Here is a 21,204-nt window from a genome sequence, read left to right as displayed (position 1 = left end):
GAAAGGCCTCTCAACAAACCTAAAATATAGAAAATTACCTTTGGACTAGCCTTTAATAAGCTGAATGACCTCTTCAGTAACCTACATTAATGGCTTTGACCTCCGAACTAGCGTGTAATAGGGATAATGCCCTCTGACCGAGGATGTAACAAAATAAAATGACTTTCAAACGTACTTACGGGAAACAGGGAACCAACCAGCAATAAACCAGTTTTCCTCTAAACTCTGAGGAGATAATGACCATTAAAGGTGGCTAAAGTAGGAGGAATTAATTGCCTGTGAAAGTGCCTTCAGTAAAGAGATGAGTTCTGAAATAACATTCAGAAACAACACTACCGTCTAAATGGGTCAACAATATGGGAAATCGACCTATAAACTCATATGTAATAAGTAGATTTAACTATGATCCAATGCATACTAATGAAAATGACCCAAGATCATTTCATTTACCAGGAAAAGAAACAGCATAGGGCCATATGTACAAACAAGTTTTCTCATAGACACAGAATGGGTAAAACCCTTTGATACATCTGGCCCCTAGTCTCTTGATTGTTCATGTGGGACTTTGAGGCAAATAGGGACCCCTTCAATGCAACTCCACTCAATTGCCTAGTACCTTTTAATTAGATTTTTACTTTCAGGGAGTTGTATGGTCAAGCTGTCACAACTTATTGTCGGAAAGGGATGTGGGATGAAATACATACTTCAGCTAGCTCATGTGACACCAACAATACATAAAATGTCCAACAGGGTTCTCTTTTAATTAAAACAGGATAATTATTTATTAACATATGTTTTGCAACTTCTCAATGTGTTATGACATACTTCACTATTCTGTAAGCACTGCAGTTATTCTCTAACCATTCTTGCATCTCTCTCTGTTTCATTAGGGGACTCGTGGCATAAAAACATATATTGTTGGCCAAAATGAGAAAATGAGGACCATAGTGTTACATGGATTTGACACCATGGACTTTTGATGCAGTAAGGACATTGTCATCTCAACTCTGAAAAAATAAGATCAATGGCCTCTGAACCTATACAATGAGGCGAGCGACCTCTGACCTCACATATAATAATAATAATAATGCCCCCTGAACAGAGTGCACTTAGGAGAATAGTACTTGAAATAGTGTGCTATTAAGAATTTTGAAAGAATAGAGGCACTCCTAAATAAGGTTTTCCAACAAATTTAGCATGCTACTTAGAAATGTGAGTACAAAATTGCACATCAATAGTTACAGTGCAGGTATTAGTATTAAATAGTATTGGTATTAAATATCCCCCTGACACAGACAGAGTGCACTAAGGAGAATAGTACTTGAAATAGTGTGCTATAAATAATATTGAAAGAAAAGAGGCACTCCTAAATAAGATTTTGCAACAAATTTAGAATGCTACTTAGAAATGTGAGTACAAAATCGCACATCAGCACTTACAGTGCAGTGATTAGCATTAAATACCATAACATCTTATATTTCTTGCTTTACATGTAAGTTCTAAGTATATTAGGTATCAAGAAATAATGTATTTCCTGTTGCAAACGTGCAAAGGAAAAATCCAAAGCATGATCTAATACAAGGGTGTCAAATGTAGGTCCAGGAAGAACCACATCTGTCCCAATGCATTTTGGACCTAGCCCTTTGTGCAGGCTCATCCCCAAAAATGTGCCTTCCTACTCCTATTTTTGCTGATCTTAGGACTCTGAACACTCTACCCTTGCTAGCCGGTGCTCTCTCCCCTAAACATGCTAACATCGGCTTATACCCAATAGACATATTTAATTTACTTGTATGTTCTTAGTATGGTGGCACTACATTTGCCCAGGGCCTGTAAATTGAATCTTACTAGTGGGCCTCCAGGACTGATTGTGCTTCCCACTAAAGTAGCACGTTAAAATGTCTTAGGCCTGCTACTGCAGAACCTGTGTGTGCAGTTTCATACTGCCATGTCTACCTGGCAAAATAAACCTTTTGCCAGACTCAACCTTCCTTTTTAATATTTATATATGACAGCGCAGAGGGCAGGGAGCAATACATTTAAATGTTGGACATGTATTTTTAAGCTTTACATGTACTGGTAGTGAAAAACTCCTTATTGCCTTTTGTAAATTCAATTTCCAACCAGTTCATAGCTGGTGTCTCTGGAAACAGAATTGAAAATCCTAACTCACGGTAAAGTTGGATTTTAAATTGCAATTCTGAAAATGCCACTTTTAGAAAATGTGCATTTTATTGCCTTAGGCAGTTGGTGCAGCTGATCTCTGAGTCACATGACTGGGATTAGGTGACAGTTGGGCTTTGTGTTTTCCTCTTAGACAGCCACACACAATGGGGAGCTTGGGAGTGACTGGATGGGTTATCACTGGCAGGTAGGGTGGAAGGAGCTGGGCCCAGCCCCACTTACACTTGAATAGGCTGTGCCCTGTCGCCACACAAAGGGATGCAGATCTCCTTTTAATAATCTGGAGCCATGGCCAGGAAGGCATGCCTCTATAATCTTCTCCACATTTCAAAGCCACAACTCTGTATAAAAGAAGGACCTCAGACACCAACTCTTCAGTACACTTCATCTTGAACCCAGGACACTAGAGTGACTCAAAACACTAGTCTGCTGTCCTCCTGATCTGAGTCTCAGGGACATAAAAGACTCCCTAACCACCTCCTGAACCAAGCTGCAGCAAGTTCCTGACCTCTAAGTGGTGTCTCTCAGGTCCTAGCCCGTTGGTGTGGTTCACGGGCTCTTGAAACCAAGCTTTTGCACTCTTCGCAACCGTGAACGGGCCCATTTACACTCAAACCACCCTGCTGCTGCCACTGCATCTCTTCACACAGCAAGCAACTATCGCACACAAAGGACCACCAATGCGAAGCTCCGGCCCATCGATCTACACCACCAGGCCTGCTCTTCACACCACGCTGACAACCACCTGCAATACTCTCCTTGCTCCAGACAACCTCTCCAATGCGAGTGGGGCTCTTGCCACAAAACTTGAGAAGGTAAACCTTCAGCTGAACTAATCTGGGATTGTATTCAACCCACGCTTTAGTGCAGTCAGCCCGAACATTTGACTTCGACCAGGTCTAGCATTACCAGATAGCCCAGTTGGTGCTTTTTGTTTTTAGGTGGAATTTATTACTTTAATCTTTAAAAATGTATAACTTTGGTTCTTCTGATGGATATTTGTTGTTTTGTTCCTGCTTTATTTTTTACATTTTGCTCTATTTTTCTATCCTTGTGGGGGAGTCTTTTTGTTTGGTGTTTTCATTGTTTTAATGTTTGAAGTGTTACACAACCCTTTACACATTGCACCTACGTTAAGCCTGACTGCTCTCTGCCGAGCTATCTCAGGGGTGAGCACAGGTTAATTTTGGGATTGCTTGTGCCTTACCCTGACATGGATTGTGGTTTCTGCTTGACCAGGGCTCACATCCCAGTCAACCAACAACCCAAAGTCTAACATTGCGTAAACATGATTATAGCGTATGTATCTGTAAGTGCTTCACTACTAAAATGTTGGGCGACACATATAAATAAATAAAAAAAACTAAACTTAATAATAAATAAAATAATCCTTAATTTACAGCAAAAAAACGAGTGCCTGAGTTTCCATGCATGTACATAAGGGACTTTATATCTCCTGATACTTTTCCTTATGTGTATCATGTTAAAATCTCTATGTATGTATATCTCCTATGTGTGGTTACATATCTGCATATTTATATATTTTCCTCCCACTGAAGAGAATAAAAAAGTTAAGTAATCTCCTCAAAACTCTCCAATCCACCACTCTATGAATCATCCTACTCCTCTTCCAAAATATACCCTACCTCCACTCTCTGACTCATTCCAAACCTCTTTACTTCTATGAACTTCCAAATAACCCTTTCAAATTCTCCCTCCTCTATCTATTCTTTAACCTGTTCATCCACCTAGCAGCCTCTCTGATTCCTCCCAGCCATGACAACCCTGTACACTGAGATAAACCCTGCAAAACCACAACACAACTTCCAATTTTTAAAACGAAAAACAAATTCTGACAATTCTGGCTTACTATTCTGAATGCTTCTACAAGGGTATAACTGTTTAATAAAAGCACACTAAAGAAACAATTGAGCAGAAAGAAAATATCTGCTAATTGCCCTTGAAATAAAATTACAGAAAGTGTATATATATCTTCAAATTAAGAGGATAAAGAAAAGTCTATACTCTAAATGCAAGAATTCTTATACAAGCATAAATTCATTGCAACAATTCCACAAAATCATTAAAGTGTTTGGGTTTCACAATCCTAGCCTAGAATTCCCTTGGTAGCACTAATCTCTTCTCTCTGATATTCTTTATTTACAGAAGTGTGAGTACCCATAGGTCTTTCCATGCTAAGCATACTAGATTCAGTTGCATGAATGCCCTCTCTCAAGCTTCTTTGGGATTCTCTAGGTTACTAATTTCATTCTGGATGCTCTGGTTCTTGTAGTTTGCATTCCTCCCTTGGGGTACTTATCATCAATCCAATCATATCTTCTTACATTAGGCTTATTTCCTTGTCCCATATTCATTCTATAATTTTTACATAATGACAATCTTTTTTGCATGCTGAATTTTCCCATCACTCAATAAAGCAGAGTTGCATAAAAATTGTTCAACAATTAAGGAATCTGAATACCTACTCTCTCTTTTCTTAACTAGTCTTCGTTTTTTTTATTTCACAAAGTCCCCAATCTTGAAGTTGACTTTCTTTACTCCAAGTAACAAATCATATCTGTTTTTTGTAATCAAGATTCATTTTCATCCTCTCCCTAACCTCTATGGGTGACCAATCTACCTTTCCTGTCATACACAACCATCCCATATTATCTTTGGTACGAGGAATTCTCCCTCTCATTAATTCAAATGGAATGTGTGCAGTAAAATCACATGAACTGATCCTATATTTTGCCACTGTCTTAAATAATTCTTCCTCTCAATTCATGTGATTGCTGTTTGCTAATTCAATAATACTTTTCATCAGCCTGTGAAAGCGCTCTACATTACCATTCCCTTTGGGATGATAAAGGGCAGTGTTTTTCGGCTCACTGCTGTGGTAATTATAATTTTTGGAAAATATCTGAAATACATTGTCCTACATTGTCATTCACAAAAACCTTGGGCAAATCTTCTCTACCAAAGATTTCTCTTACAAATGTCACAACCTCTTCTGCAACTCCTTTCCTTACAACTTTAATCTTCAACCATTTAGAGAAATCATCTATGACTACTAGAATTAGTTTATAACTTCCATGCACATCTTGTACAGGTCCAAAAATATCCACTACTACCCTTTATCACAGCATGCTAGGAATTTCCATTGGATATAATGGTGGGTTAAATGTAACCAAGGCTTTATCTGAATTCATACATTTTACACATTCTCTCACCAGTCTTTCAATTTCTTTATCAGGTCCTAGCCACTAATAAGACTGCTTGGCTCGAGCTTCTTTTATGATCCCCAGTTGATCCACATGACACGAGTTGATAACTCCTTTGCGTAAGATCTTAGGTGGTATTAGTCTTCCCCCTCTCCTTCTTCAACAGACAATTCATGTTTTACTTTCCGAAACACAATAAAGCCTTTCTCTAGTGTTTTCTTATATGGCCATCCTTCCTTGACATATTCCATGACCTTAGTGAGTACAATATCCTGTTCTTGGAAAGCTAACCATGTTTCTGCCTCAATGCTCCTCACTTCCTCAGAAAACACCAATGATACCATATAATCATTCCACTCACTGCAAGTTTTCCATTTACAGTCAGTGGTAACCTACTGAGAAAATCTGCAATTTTGTCACAGACACTTGGAACATAATGGACTTCATACAAGTAATCTAATAATTGCATTGAATAGCCTAGATATTCTTAGAGACACATTGCTGAGAACACAAGATGTTAGGAACTTAGTCAAAGGTTGGTGATCACTCCTCACTACTACCTTGGTTCTCCAAATGAATTAACCTGAAATGTCTAGAATCCACACAAATCCTAAAGTTTCTCTTTCGGTCACAGAGTATTTCTCCTCTGTCAGTGGTAAAGCTCGTGAAGCGAATGCAATTACCCCCTCCATACCATCTCCTTTGATCTGGGATAACACTGCTCCAAGTCCCCTAGTAGTGACATTGTAGGAAAGTACCATCTTGCCTGGCATGTTACCCCATATTTCACTGTATATATGTTGTTTTAGTTCATGTCACTGGGACGCTGCCAGGCAGGGCCCCAGTGCTCATACGTTTGTGCCCTGTAAGTGTACCCTGTGTGATGCCTAACTTTCTCACTGAGGCTCTGCTAACCAGAACCTCAGTGGTTATGCTCTCTCTCTGCTTCCCAAATTTGTCACTACCAGGCTAGTGACTAAATTTACCAATTCACATTGGCATACTGGTACACCCATATAATTCCCTTGTATATGGTACTGAGGTACCCAGGGTATTGGGGTTCCAGGAGATCCCTATGGGCTGCAGCATTTCTTTTGCCACCCATAGGGAGCTCTAACAATTCTTACACAGGCCTGCCACTGCCGCCTGCGTGAAATAACGTCCACGTTATTTCACAGCCATTCACCACTGCACATAAGTAATTTAAAAGTCACCTATATGTCTAACCTTCACCTGGTGAAGGTTGGGTGCAAAGTTACTTAGTGTGTGGGCACCCTGGCACTAGCCAAGGTGCCCCCACATCGTTCAGGGCAAATTCCCCTGACTTTGTGAGTGCGGGGACACCATTACACGTGTGCACTATACATAGGTCACTACCTATGTATAGTGTCACAATGGTAACTCCGAACCTGGCCAAGTAACATGTCTAAGATCATGGAATTGTCACCCCAATACATTCTGGTATTGGGGGGACAATTCCTTGATCCCCCTGGTCTCTAGCACAGAACCCGGGTACTGCCAAACTGCCTTTCGGGGTCTCCGCTGCAGCTGCTGCTGCCAACCCCACAGGTTTCTGCCCTCACGGGGTCCAGGCAGCCCTGGCCCAGGAAAGCCGAACAAAGGATTTCCTCTGAGAGGGGGTGTTACACCATCTCCCTTTGGAAATAGGTGTGAAGGGCTGGGGAGGAGTAGCCTCCCCCAGCCTCTGGAAATGCTTTGATGGGCACAGATGGTGCCCATCTCTGCATAAGCCAGTCTACACTGGTTCAGGGATCCCCCAGCCCTGCTCTGGCGTGAAACTGGACAAAGTAAAGGGTAGTGACCACTCCCCTGACCAGTACCTCCCAGGGGAGGTGCCCAGATCTCCTCCAGTGTGTCCCAGACCTCTGCCATCTTGGAAACAGAGGTGTTGGGGGCACACTGGACTGCTCTGAGTGGCCAGTGCCAGCAGGTGACGTCAGAGGCTCCTTCTGAAAGGCTCTTACCTCTCTTGGTAGCGAATCCTCCTTCCTTGGTAGCCAAACCTCCTTTTCTGGCTATTTAGGGTCTCTGCTTTGGGGAATTCTTCAGATAACGAATGCAAGAGCTCACCAGAGTTCCTCTGCATCTCCCTCTTCACCTTCTACCAAAGGATCGACTGCTGACTGCTCCAGGACGCCTGCAAAACCGCAACAAAGTAGCACGACGACAACCAGCAACATTGTAGTGCCTAATCCTACCGGCTTTCTCGACTGTTCCCAGGTGGTGCATGCTCTGGGGGTAGCCTGCCTTCACCCTGCACCAAAAGCTCCGAAGAAATCTCCCGTTGGGCGACGGAATCTTCCCTCTGCTAATGCAGGCACCAAAAGACTGCAACACTGGTCCTCTGGGTCCCCTCTCATCCTGAGGAGCGTGGTCCCTGGAACACAGCAACTCTGTCCAAGTGACTCCCACAGTCCAGTGACTCTTCAGTCCAAGTTTGTTGGAGGTAAGTCCTTGCCTCCCCCCGCTAGACTGCAAAGCTGTGTACCGCGTGATTTGCAGCTACTCCGGCTCCTGTGCACTCTTCCAGGATTTCCTTTGTGCACAGCCAAGCATGGGTCCCCAGCACTCTGTCCTGCAGTGCAAAACCCTCTGAGTTGGCCTCCGACGTCGTGGGAACCTCTTTTATAACTTCACATGGACTCCGGTTCACTCTTCTTCTAAGTGCCTGTTGGGGTACTTCTGCGGGTGATGTCTGCTTCTGTGAGGGCTTTCTGAGTTGCTGAGTGCCCCATCTGTCTCCTCCTCCAAAAGGCGACATCCTGGTCTTTCCTGGTTCTCAGCAGCACCCAAAAACCTCTACCATGACCCTTGCAGCTAGCAAGGCTTGTTTGCGGTCTTTCTGCGTTGAAATACCTCTGCAAGCTTCATCGCGATGTGGGACATCAGTCTTCCAAAGGAGAAGTTCCTAGTCCTCTTCTTTCTTGCAGAACTCCAAGCTTCTTCCAACTGGTGGCAGCTTCCTTGCACCTTCAGCTGGGGTTTCCTGGGCTCCTGCCCCCCTCAACACTGTTGCGACTATTGGACTTGGTCCCCTTGTCTTACAGGTACTCAGGTCTGGAAATCCGTTGTCAGTGCACTGCTGGTGTGTGTGTTCTTCCTGCAGAATCACCTATCACGACTTCTGTGCTCTCTGGGGGTAGTAGGTGCACTTTACTCCTACTTTTCAGGGTCTTGGGGTGGGGTATTTTTCTAACCCTCACTGTTTTCTTACAGTCCTAGCGACCCTCTACAAGCTCACATAGGTCTGGGGTCCATTTGTGGTTCGCATTCCACTTTTGGAGTATATGGTTTGTGTTGCCCCTATACCTATGTGCTCCTATTGCAACCTATTGTTATTCTACACTGTTTGCATTACTTTTCTTGCTATTACTTACCTAATTTTGGTTTGTGTACATATAACTTGTGTATAGTACTTACCTTCTTACTGAGGGTACTCACTGAGATACTTTTGGCATATTGTCATAAAAATAAAGTACCTTTATTTTTAGTACCTCTGTGTATTGTGTTTTCTTATGATATTGTGCATATGATATAAGTGGTATAGTAGGAGCTTTACATGTCTCCTAGTTCAGCCTAAGCTGCTGTGCCATAGCTACCTTCTATCAGCCTAAGCTGCTAGAAACACCTCTTTTACACTAATAAGGGATAACTGGGCCAGCCTCCTACAGACATCAGTGGTGATGACACTTTTACAATTAGAGTTGAATCCTTGCAAAGCTGGAGCTCTGTAAATATCATTTGCGGAACTATTGAAATCTTATTGACATTCCTTTGACCATGCAATCTTGCAACCTTTTTTAAGTAATTGCCTTGGAATCGTTTTCTGCAATTCCTAAAAAGGAAAAACCACATCTTTATTTTGAGGTATAGGGGCTTGTTTAATAGCCTTAACCAATTCTATCTTGGGTGTAATACCTTTCAAACTGATTTCATGTCCTAATAAAGCAACCCTGTTTGTTGCTAACTTACATTTAGACAATTCTGCTGTCAAGCCATACCTTTCCAGTATTTTCAATACTTTTCTCAATTCTTTATCATGTTCTGTTCTGTCTTTTCCCGTGACTAAAATATCATCCTGAAAGAATATGTCATTCTTGTTTTTATGGAATAACTGGTACAACAACCTCTGAAATATCACAGCTGCAAAGGCACTGAAAGCACACAAAAGGTGTAATAAAAGTCATGAGATACTTACTTTCATCATGTAACATTACTGGGTGAAACGCTGAGATAAGATCAATAGTGGAAAATCACTCCATCCTTTGAGTCACTAACAGCAGATCATTATTATGGGGGAAAGGAAACATAGCTACAAAAATGTTTTTATTTAATTCTCTCAAGTCTACGCACAAACAAATGCATCCATTCACCTTTAATGCTACAACTAAGGGGGAAATACAGTCAGAGTACTCTATATGTTCAATAATACCTGAGTCTACCAATTTGTTAGATTCTTGCATCAATCTTCCTTGACACTAAGGGGAATGTTTCTCACTTTGTGTATTCATGGATAGGCATCTCCCTTTAAGACAATCCTATGGACACATTTTTTTACTTCTCCCGCCTTACCGGAGAACAGGGAAGGAAATTCCTTCTCTAATGTATTAGTTTCTTATTCGTTTTCTGGGACCACCAGGACTATTAGGATCGAGTAATATGCTGAATTCTCCTTGATCCCACCCACCCAGAATGGATGGGTCATTTTCAGCTATGTACAATTTACAATACGCTTCCCTGCCTTTCAATGCAAACACCAAGTTATGAAAACCTAACAGATTTATTTTTTCTCCAGTGAATCTTTGAGGGCTAAAATCTGCTTTCTCTAAAATTTTACCTATTTTAGGTATAAACATTTCTGTCTGTATTTCCTTATTGTCAATAGTATATGATGACCCTGAGTCATCAGCTAATTCTACATGTACACCACCTGCAATTACATTTACAAATATGTTTCTTCCTATTATGTCCATTTACTTCCATTACTTTAACTTCTTGAACACATCACACCTGAGGGTACTCTTTTTCTGAATCCAACAGGTTACTCTAATCACAATCTTCAATCACACATTTTACACAACTGGATTTGCGACAGACTCTAGCATAGCATCCCATCACACCACATTTAGAACATATATAACCTAAAGCTGGACACTTCTTGTCATACGCTTAATAAGTGGAACTGCAACAATGACAACATTTTCCTTTGAGATTCTTCATACTTGCATTAGGACCATGTGCCTGATTTAGATATTGGCAGACATGTTACTCCATCATAATGGTGACAGATATCCCATCCGCAACATCAAAATCCCATAGGATACAATGTATTTAGATTTCGGCCGACAGGATATCCATCACCATTGTGGGGGAGTAACTCTTCCACCAATATCTAAATCAGGCCCTTATTTTCTGTTTCTCTTTAGCCATACCTTCCTGTCTCATTTTGTTGCTTCTTGACCAGATCTAGTGGATTTTGTTCTCACTATCTTAACCAAATTCTCTCCCCCCTCTTTTTTGTTTGCTGTTACAATAGCTTTAGTGCATCTTGATGTCAACTCAGCTTTGCTAATAATGGCAACAACCTCTTGTAGACTAGATTCTCCATGAACCTATAGTCTATCCTGAAACGTGGGGTTATTGTAATGCATTATCACTTGGTCTCAGACTAATTCATTCTCTAATCTCCTAAATCCTCAAGAGAGAGCCGAGTTTCTCAATGCAGCAACACAATCCTCAATTTTCTCATTATCTCCCTGTTTTCTGTGATAAATGTTATAGTGATCAATAGCTTTGTACATTATAGTTGCAAAAAAAGCATTGAGATCTGCCAATGCATGCATAAACACATCCCTTTAATCACCTGAATGTATTTTTTTTGTCCATACAATTGTACACCTTCAAACCCCCTGGTCCAAGCCAATGTAATAAAATACTTTTTTTTATTTTCTATTGAAAGATCTTCACTATCACATGTGGAGATATAGTTCACAAAATAGTCCTTCCATTCCTCCCATTTTAATGTAGATTCTCCTAAAGTAATCATGAAAGGTTGAAGTGAAGGCAAATTCATTTTAGCCAATGTATCTGAACTTAAGTATAATTTAATGCAAAGAATCTAGTAAATGTGAAGTGTATGTGCTTCTAAAATATTTACTACTCACTATATAGTCACTACATAAAATAATCAACAAAAATTCTATGAAAATCCCTGGTGTGTGTATCACCATTCTACGAGGAAAAGGACATGCAATAAGTACCTTTAAAACTTAATTTTTTGGTGTGCCTGTCACTGTTCCTTATATTAAAGACAGCTGAGAGAAGTCCAACCTTCAAATAATGTTGAATTGGTGTGGTTCACATTTATATCCAAAAAAGTATGCGTACAAATGCTTCGACAATACGCACATACTTATTTATTTTCATGTCACTCAATATTGTCTGGTGTGTGTATCTTGTGTGCACATCACCATTTTATCCAAAATAAGTATCTGTATAAATTTGTGTCACTCAATAGTGCCTGGTATGTGTGTCACTGTTCTACGAGGAAAAGGACAGGCATCAATGTTTTATGTGGGTATTAAAACGCAAAAATTGTATTTCCCCTATAAATTGTATTCCTCTGAGTATGAAAAAGCTTGAATTGTCAGATATATATATACATGTTGGGCCTGTTGCTTTTTCAAGGGCATGCTCAGAGACCTCACTTTGGATTCTTCTAAGGTGACAGATTTCTGGTGTAATATTTATGCCAAGCTAGAGTTGTAGTCTGGGAAACATTTTGTACTTTCACAGTTGCTAGGGGTGTTATAAAACTTTTTTAATAAATGTGTTTTATTATTAACTAAAAAGGATGGCATTCTGGAGCACTGATAGAAGCTAATACAATTATACTTGGGAAATGGGAATCACACTTAGAGCTAAATGTTGAAGAATGGATTAACAGAATGAGTTTATATGGTTATGAGAAAGTTTTGCTAACCACTGTTATTCAGTGATTTGTTTATGAAGACACCTAGTGGGTATTTGATATGCCCAATGAAGACTAATGGCTTCTCTCTGAAAAGCAGTATTGTAATTGTCGTCTGGTACCTTTTGCTCTTCTTTTTTCTTAGTATTTATAAATGTCTTCTTGACAGCATATGTCGGGTTGTAATGAATACTGAAATTAGCTCTCGTACTTGTGAATGTTTGCATCTGCTTCTTACATACATGTATATTTGTGAATGGTTGTATGACCTATCTCATAGTGCTGGTACTATGTTTTGTTATTCTTTAATAAAATATAGTTTACAAAAGAGAAAATGCCAACATTAGGCAAAGATATAAAGCATCCTATCATTACTCTCTGCTCCTTGCATTCCCGCTGTCATGTGGTCTTGAGATTAATGTCTCTAATACCCTCTTTAGTCACAATATGCCATGTGTCAATTGCTACTAGGAGCAAGAAAGCCCAAATGCCTAAAATACTGCGTAAACCAGAACACTCAGACCACACAGATGAGCTTCTAAAAGAATTGATCAAATTAAGCCCTCCTGTGGAGGCAGGAAAGTACTATACAACTGCTATAATTCAATTCAATACAATCCCATCTTGATTTTAGACTGCACTTTGCCAAATGGCATTTGAAAGGTACACTCTGTGGCAATGGTGAGGAAAGACACTTCAATATTCCTTTGATTGCCTCCTGAAAAGAACCCTTGCTGAGTAATGCAAAACAAATGCTGATCAATCTATCAGCCATAACCATAAGGAAATGCCACCTTTATTTGCTTGCAATAAGTTTGATTTCTGGCCTTGCATGCAATAACTAAAGTTGCCCCTGAACTCCTTTAATAGGGAAGATGACCTCTGAATTCAGAGTAACAAGAATAATGATCTCTTCCTGAACTCTTCTTTTAGATGGTGAGCCCACAGAGAAAGAAGCAAGATTTTGTAGAATTAGCATGCCCTACAAGGGACCTTGTTGATACAGAAAGATATGAGTGGTAAAAGACAACAAACATAATTTATAAAATAGACTGGCTGCTCAATCTTTGCATTACATTTCTTGCAGTTTACAGTAGATAATAGCTTGTCACTTTTTAAAGTCAGCATTTCAAACATAGCTCCAGGAGGACCATGTCACACAAACTTTTTAGGATATCCAATAAAGACAAATTTAAATTCATGCCAAATTAAATGAACATATTTACATAATCATAGATTACCCTGAATTGTTTTTACGGATCCAACCTATGATTAACACCACTTTTCAAAAAGAAAATTCAGATCAAGGCTAGGCCTGGGCAGAGTTCATGGAGTCCGAATTCCACTGAATTCCGTTGAGGTGGAGTTCTGTGACCCGAGGAGGCCTGAATGCTCCTAATCTAGGAAGCGCTAAGCAGGGTCGGGCCTGGTCAGCCAGGCCTGACCCTGCTTAGCGCTTCGGAGATCGGGCCTGAATTCAGGCTAGCGCCATAGGCAGTAAAAGCTGCCAGGCCTCTTGTGCACCGGCCTGCCCCATGTGCACTGAATACAGGACAGGCCGGTGCACAAGAGGCCTGAAACATCAGCTGTCTTTTGCTTCCTGAATTCAGGCTAGGGCCGAGGGCAGCAAAAATTGCTGTTTCAGTCCTTGTTTGTGCACCAGTGTGCACAAACAATGACAACAAAAGAGAAAAGGACTTACCTTGGTCTTCCCAGGGGTCCTCCTCTTTGACAAGTCCTCTTTAGCGCAGCTGCCTCCCTCCTGTGCTCCGGTGCATGCTGCATCCCAGTTATGGGCTGCACAGCACAAGAGCAGACTGTCTGCTCCGGTGGCAGGGCAAACTGAATTTTTCTCAGACTCCGGTTTGGAACATAAACACCAGCAAATTGCAGGTTCTGGCTGCATGCCTTATAATTTACATTTTGAGTGACTGACCAAACTAGTGAATATGCAACATGTGTCACATTATGAGTCTTATAGTTTTCTTGCTGTTTCCCTCCTGAGGTGTACAGAAAGCACTTGACTCCTGTCTTAGTAAAGACAGGAGTCATGCCCAACACCCCAATGGCCATGCCTAGGTGACATATGTCCTCTCTGTATGGCCATTTGGCCCAGTGCCATGTAGGGGGGCCCAAGTTAGGCCCCCCATGCCATTTAAAAAAATATATAAAATACTTAGCTGTACTTACCTTACTTACCTCAGATGGGTTCCCCCATCGTATGGTGTCCCTCTGGTGTGGGTGGGGCTGTCCCTGGGGCTAGTGAAGGGCACCTGTGGGCCCATTCCATGGTGTCTGACCATGGAAATAGTCCCACAGGTCCCCTAACACTTGCCCTGACCCAGGCATTAAATAATGGCGCTAAGCAAGCTCAGCAACATTATTTAAGGCCCCCTTCCCCTGTGCGTTTTTTTAGCATGGGGGAATAAATATGGCGCTAAAGCCACATCTTCATTTTTTGCACGGGAACGCCTATCTTACATCTCACTGATGCAAGGTAGTTTCCTGCAAGCAAAAAATGACTGGTCTAGTGCCAAAGTATAAATATGGAGTTAGGTTTGCACCAAATTTGCGTTAAAAAAAGGCTCCAATTCAGCACAAAACAAGTATAAATCTGGGCCAAAATATCGAAATGTGAGTGCACAGAGGGAAGTTTAGATTTACTATTCTGAATGCCACATCTATGTATCTTGACAATACATATATTGTCAAGATACATATAGGTGGTGCTAGGTATAGAAAATCTATGTATAGTTACCTTTCGATATTTTGTCCATAATATCATTGTCAAATGATATCCTGGACTCTAATTTCAAGAGCCACATTTTCATGGTCAGGGCCGTGATATCTTACTGGTGACAGGTTCTGTTCCCCCAAGGTTTCTGTTTTATCCTAGCATACTGAGGTGGGTATACTGAACGTTTTAAGTTAGCAGCAAGTAGCATTGAAGTTTGACTTATTATGATGGTATTCTCTTTTCTAAGGAAGATCTTGGCTTTTATTGCCTCTTCACTTCCTGGAACATATATCAAGAATTAATTTAACCTTATTCAGGGCAATCTCTTAAATGAGTACATAAATAGTTTATCTGTTAAATTTAGATGCAGCAACTAAACAAAAGTTTTAAAAATACCTTAAATAGCATTTAAATATAGAATTTGCACCAGTAGATGCAGTTTTTATACATACTACAAACACAATTTTCTATAATGCCAATAACAGTTCTCACTACCAGCGTCCATCAAAATAGTAAATCCTATCTTGTAAGACGGAAACTCTAACCTGCAACCATAGGGTCTCACATGTCTCGAGGTATATCCATATTACATCAGCCTGTAGAAATACAGGTCAAGATGTGGCAGAAAGGTGTGATATTTTGAGGAAATGCACATATTGAGATCTTGGAGAAACCTTGGTAGTAAAGGCCTCCTGGTAACCTGAGTAATTCATTGAGAAATGAGTATGTGATGTAATTACCATCAAAAGGATAGTGCGAACACTAAACGCATGCCTAGGAGGAGAATCAACCTGTTAGACTTTTCATCCTTGGCGTGGTCTCCCTTAACTTTTTGCCTCTGTTCCCCAGGTTATTGGTGTGTGCTGGACTCTGATTTTACTGTTTTTGTTACTCTGGACACTTTACCACTGCTAACCAGTGCTAAAGTGCAAATGCTCCTTTACAAAATGTGTATGTAATTGGCTTATCCATGATTGGCATATTTGATTCACTAGTAAGTACCTAGTAAAGTGCACTAGAGGTGCCAGGGCCTGTAAATCAAATGCTTCTAGTGGGCCTGCAGCACTGGTTGTGCCACACACATAAGTAGCTATGTAATCATGTCTCAGACCTGGCATTGCAGTGTCTGTGTGTGCAGTTTTAACTGTAAATTCGACTTGGCGAGTGTACCCACTTGCCAGGCCTAAACCTTCCCTTTTCTTACATGTCAGTCATCCCTAAGGTAGGCTCTAGGTAGCCCCAAGGGCAGGGTGCAGTGTATGGTTAAGGTAGGACATATAGTAATGTGTTTTATATGCCCTGACAGTGAAATATTGCTAAATTCGTTTTTCACTGTTGCAAGGCCTGTCCCTCTCATAGGTTAACATGGGGCTACCTTAAAATCTGATTAAAGTGTAGATTCCCTTTGGGAGCGGATGGGTGTGTGGAGTTTGGGGTCTCTGAGCTCACAATTTAAAAATACATCTTTTAGTAAAGTTGATTTTAAGATTGTGTGTTTGAAAATGCCACTTTTAGAAAGTGACACAAAAGGATGATGGACGGAGTGCTGAAAAATGCAAACACTCACCCCCGGTCACAGATCTGGGTTTAATCCATCATTCTTTTGCTCACCATGCCACCCCAGTTTGGACCCAGCCATATGCAAATCAGTCTTGACCCTGTTCCCCATTGAAACAGTCCAGCCCGAACTGCCAAGCCAGGTCTTCCCTGGACCGGAAACAAGCATCCTGTACCGGTTTCAGGGTTTCACCCCTCATCATCCAGGCTGGCTTGAATCCAGTGGCACAGTGAGCAAGGGACCCACTTTTGGGCATACCCTATCCCACTTAGGGCAACTTTAGCAACACAAAAGGATAATGGACGGAGTGCTGAACAATGCAAATACTCACCCCAGTGTTGGGAAAAATATATATTCACATGTATGTACCTATAGATATTATACTTTAGTTCCAACTCTCTTTACCCTTATCTGAATCCCAGTAAGACTTCCCTACTGACCTCTCTGACACCTATGCCAGTTGTACAAACAAACCTCTCCAAGCCACGTTGTAAAGTTTAGCTCGGTCTCACACTTTAAGTTCAGTCAGCAACCCAGCCCCCATTTCTTTAGGGACCACCTGTTGTCTGTTCACGTGCTCATGCTCACACTGCATTCTGTATATTTTTATACTATGGACTTCTAGTTTTGTATGTGTAGCATTTCTTTTGTATGTGCGTGCCCATGTTTGGACTGTGTCTCCTTTTTGGGTTGTGCAGTGACAGCACTTATTAACATATATAAATGCCTGACTTATATGCTTCAGGGTAGAAGATGCCAGCTTGTAAGACGTAACACTGGGATGTGCGTCTGCCTTGGCATGCCAATAAACCTTGGTACCTCAAGACACATTTCATCTGTTCCGGAGCCTTGCCTGGTGTTTGTGTTTTCTTTGCGCCACTCTGGGGAGGGTTGAAAAATAGTTTCCTAACACCCAGTCACAGATCTGGGTTGAATCAATCGTTCCTTTGCTCACCATGCCACCCCAGTTTGGACCCAGCCATTTGCAAATCAGTGTTGACTCTGTCCCCCATGGGAACAGGCCAACCCGAACTGCCAAGCTAGGTCTTCCCTGGACTAGAAACAAGCATCCTGGGACCGGTTTCAGGGTTTCACCCTTCACCAGCCAGGCTAGCTTGAATCCAGTGGCACTGTGAGCAAGGGACCAACGTCTGGGCATACCCTTCCCACTTAGGGCAACATTAGCAACACAAAAGGATGATGGACAGAGTGCTGAACAATGCAAACACTCACCCCCAGTCACAGATCTGGGTTTAATCCATTGTTCTTTTGCACACCATGCCACCCCAGTTTGGACCCAGCCATATGTAAATCAGTCTTGACCCTGTTCCTCAAGGAAACAGTCCAGCCCGAACTGCCAAGCCAGGTCCTCCCTGGACCGGAAACAAGACACAGTGTTAGTGTGTATTTGAAACTACTTAAAGACTCTTTTTTTTTATTTTTTATTGATAACCTGACTTGTGTATTGTGGATTTTTGTGGTTTTGGTCTTGTTTTGTTTAGATACATATTTTCTATTTTTCTAAACCTGTGTTGTGTCATTTTGTAGTGTTTTCATTAAGTTAATGTGTGTGTTTGTACAAATACTCTACACCAAGTTAAGCCTACTGCTCTGCCAAGCTACCAGGGGGGTAAGAAGGGTTTAGCTGAGGGCGATTCTCTTTTACCCTGAATAGAGTGAGGGTCCTTGCTTGAATAAGGGGTAACCTGACTGTGAACCAAAGACCCCATTTCTAACACAACCTTTCTAAGCACCTTCATTGTTGTGGCAAGAAAGTGTGTGCTGTGGCGGAAGACGGCACACACTAATACTTATGAGACAAAACCTAACTGAAGCTGGAGCTGAATAGTATTACATTACTATCAATTATTGTGCTAGTTGGAACTATGTGTGTCACACAGGCTCTGGTATGGCTAGGTGGACCATCTCACTTCAGATCATTATGGACACTGTTGCCAGTAAGGCACTTCGGTGTGATAACTAATGATTTCCAGGCTTCTGTGCTTTCTTTAAAATAATTGGACTAACATATCTAAAACCAAAGGTTTGTTGATAAAAAAGTTCAGTACTGCGGACAATGCACATGAGGACCAGGAGTGAGGTGGTCATCCTATTATATATGTGTGCCCTCAAAGTAGATCATTGCATGCTGTCCAATACATTAAAGGGTGGTCCTTAGCTTCAAATGTTGGCTACTTCCATGCCTTGGAGGAAAGCATGTGCATCTGTTTTAATCCCGGGAGTTCTTAACCCAATAAAGTGCATATTTTGCATCATTTAGAACAAGGGTCCCACTATTCATATCTTCCAATACAGATCAAGGTGTTTTCTGTAGCACAGGTGAGTCATCTTGACAGTCAAATACTATTCAATCATAGTATAAGTCCTGCAGTCCATGAGTAAGGTTACACTAATAGTAACAATGTATCACTGATCTACTTCCAAAGGTGCAAATTGAGGAAGAGTAGGCCTGAAAGCCTTCGGACATGGTCACACTCACCTAGTTTACACTGCTGGGTAAACGCCTGCATGTGATTGGTGGTATGGCCTTAAACTGCCAGTCATGGAGACTCTTTGATGGTTCCTGTTGAGTAAAGAAAGGTGTGTAAATTAAAGCCTGCCTCTCTACATGAAAAAGTAAGGTATGTTACAAGCACACATTTACAAGCTACGACTGAACCTGCTTTCTTGCTGTGGTGAATGTTTTGCAGCTTTACCCCATCTGCCTCTTACTGCCCTACTCCCCCCTTGTGACCTTGTAGACGTTAGAGAGCAGGGTAATCATAAATGATTCTGGATCCATTCAAGAAAGAGCTAAGTTATTTAATTCATGCTGGGCTCTTAGGTTACAGCAACAACAGGTAGGATGTTTTAGGGTGCCAACCTCCCCCCAACTGCAACTCTCTCCTACCTCCCACTCCAGACCACACCAACATTCTGTTACATCATTCACTCTTAACTTTTCACTCTCTATATTTCAGACATCAGCTTAGATATGTAGGGAATTGAAATGCACAGGATACTACGCACTTAACTAACACTTTCTCAAGAAGCCCAAACGTGAATATCTGACTGTGCAGAATTTACTCATGGATAAGTGTAAACTATAGATAAAATGATTGTGCACAAGCCGATATGACTGCAGACATGTGGTGTGGGTCTGTTTTGTTTTTAGAGTATCTAGGCATACATGAGTATACACATAAGACTTCTCTGTGATTGTTGTGTGTGTGTGTGTGTACGTGCGCATGTGCCCCCATGTTTGTCAGGAGCTGCTAGCATTATCAATTTGACTGGTGATTTTTCACAAGCGTTTGCTATTTTTTGTTCCTGGCTACTTGCTGAGATCATCAATCACCTATTGATACTTTGTTTGTCCTTCAAATAGTTTAAAAGAAATCCCAAGTGGCCATTCAAAAGGTCATTGATCATCTGACAGCACGTCCCGTTATTTCATAGCAGTCAAAGGGCATACAATGTCAGTTTGATTGTGGCTCTCATTTTGATGCTTAGAGCAGTGCTTAACTTGAGCTGGTGGTTGACGGTGAAGGGCACCAGCACTTATTTTTGAGGGCCTGCACGTATCTTTCTGCATCAGGTATTTTCCTTGAGAAAAAGACATTTATGGGAAAGATGGGGCAAAGAAAAACAGAAAAAGGAAACAAAAGGAGAAAGCAGAAAGCTGCAAGAATGAGCTCAAGGGGCACGGAGTGGCTGTAAATGGATTAAAGAGTCCTGAGATGCCTTTAGGATTACGCTGCCTCAGTACTCTGTGCTCGCACATTTAAACGCCACAGTCCTGTGTTTTGGTGGAGAGCCTTGGTCACCGGCACATTTTTATTTACAAATTAACCACTGACTTAGAGTCTTCCAAGATTACTTAGCAATTCCTGTGATCTAACCAATCTGACTACAGGTGAAGAGGGGGAAATAAAAGGAAAGAAAAAGAGGCTTGTTTGAAAGGGACCAGGGAGTAAAGAAGAAAAACTGAAAAAAATTAGGAAGTCTTAAATGGTGAAGAATAGAGGGAGAAAGAGAGAAAGTGGAGGCGCATATGTCAAAGAGAGAGTGACAGGGAGTTAGGGATGAGAAGAGAGAGTGATGAAGATAGGAAGAAAAGAGGAAAGACAAAGAGAATTAGTTACTCAGACATGTGTAAGTATGGACATAGTATGTTTTGTGTTCCAGGTCCAGTAGCTCCAAAGAGTGCAGCGATGCAACTGTCTCAATTATTAATCCATTTTAATAAAGAGATGGAAATAAAATCTAGATTTTAAATTATACTGGTGAAGTTGGCGTAATTTAAGGAACTTTTGCATTAAACTTGTTTTGAGAAATTCACAAATTTACACCTTGCCTAATTACTTGGTCGTTTGCAGCAAAGTAATTACAGAGGAACATTTGACCTATGCAAACAATCAGAATGCTGCTGTTGATCATGGCAGCCATGTTTTTTGTGCTACCTTTTAATGTGAAATGCATCCATGCGTCAAAAATAGGAGATTCATTT

At 41.2% G+C, this 21,204-nt stretch overlaps 1 protein-coding gene across 4 annotated transcripts in view; it reads right to left on the bottom strand.

The window, feature by feature from the left end:
* Nucleotides 1-21,204, bottom strand: part of LRFN1 (leucine rich repeat and fibronectin type III domain containing 1) — a 695,926-nt gene that overhangs the window by 324,521 nt on the left and 350,201 nt on the right. For all 4 annotated transcript variants that reach the window (XM_069206932.1, XM_069206931.1, XM_069206934.1 and 1 more), the window contains one exon: nucleotides 19,195-19,278. The gene's annotated coding sequence lies outside the window, so the exon portion shown is untranslated. The remainder of the gene's footprint in view (nucleotides 1-19,194; nucleotides 19,279-21,204) is intronic.

Source organism: Pleurodeles waltl, chromosome 9 (assembly GCF_031143425.1).
Source record: "Pleurodeles waltl isolate 20211129_DDA chromosome 9, aPleWal1.hap1.20221129, whole genome shotgun sequence".
In the NCBI taxonomy this organism is placed as follows: Eukaryota; Metazoa; Chordata; class Amphibia; order Caudata; family Salamandridae; genus Pleurodeles; species Pleurodeles waltl.
Note: the sequence above shows the minus strand (reverse complement) of the source record. Positions and strands in the feature narration are given on the sequence as shown.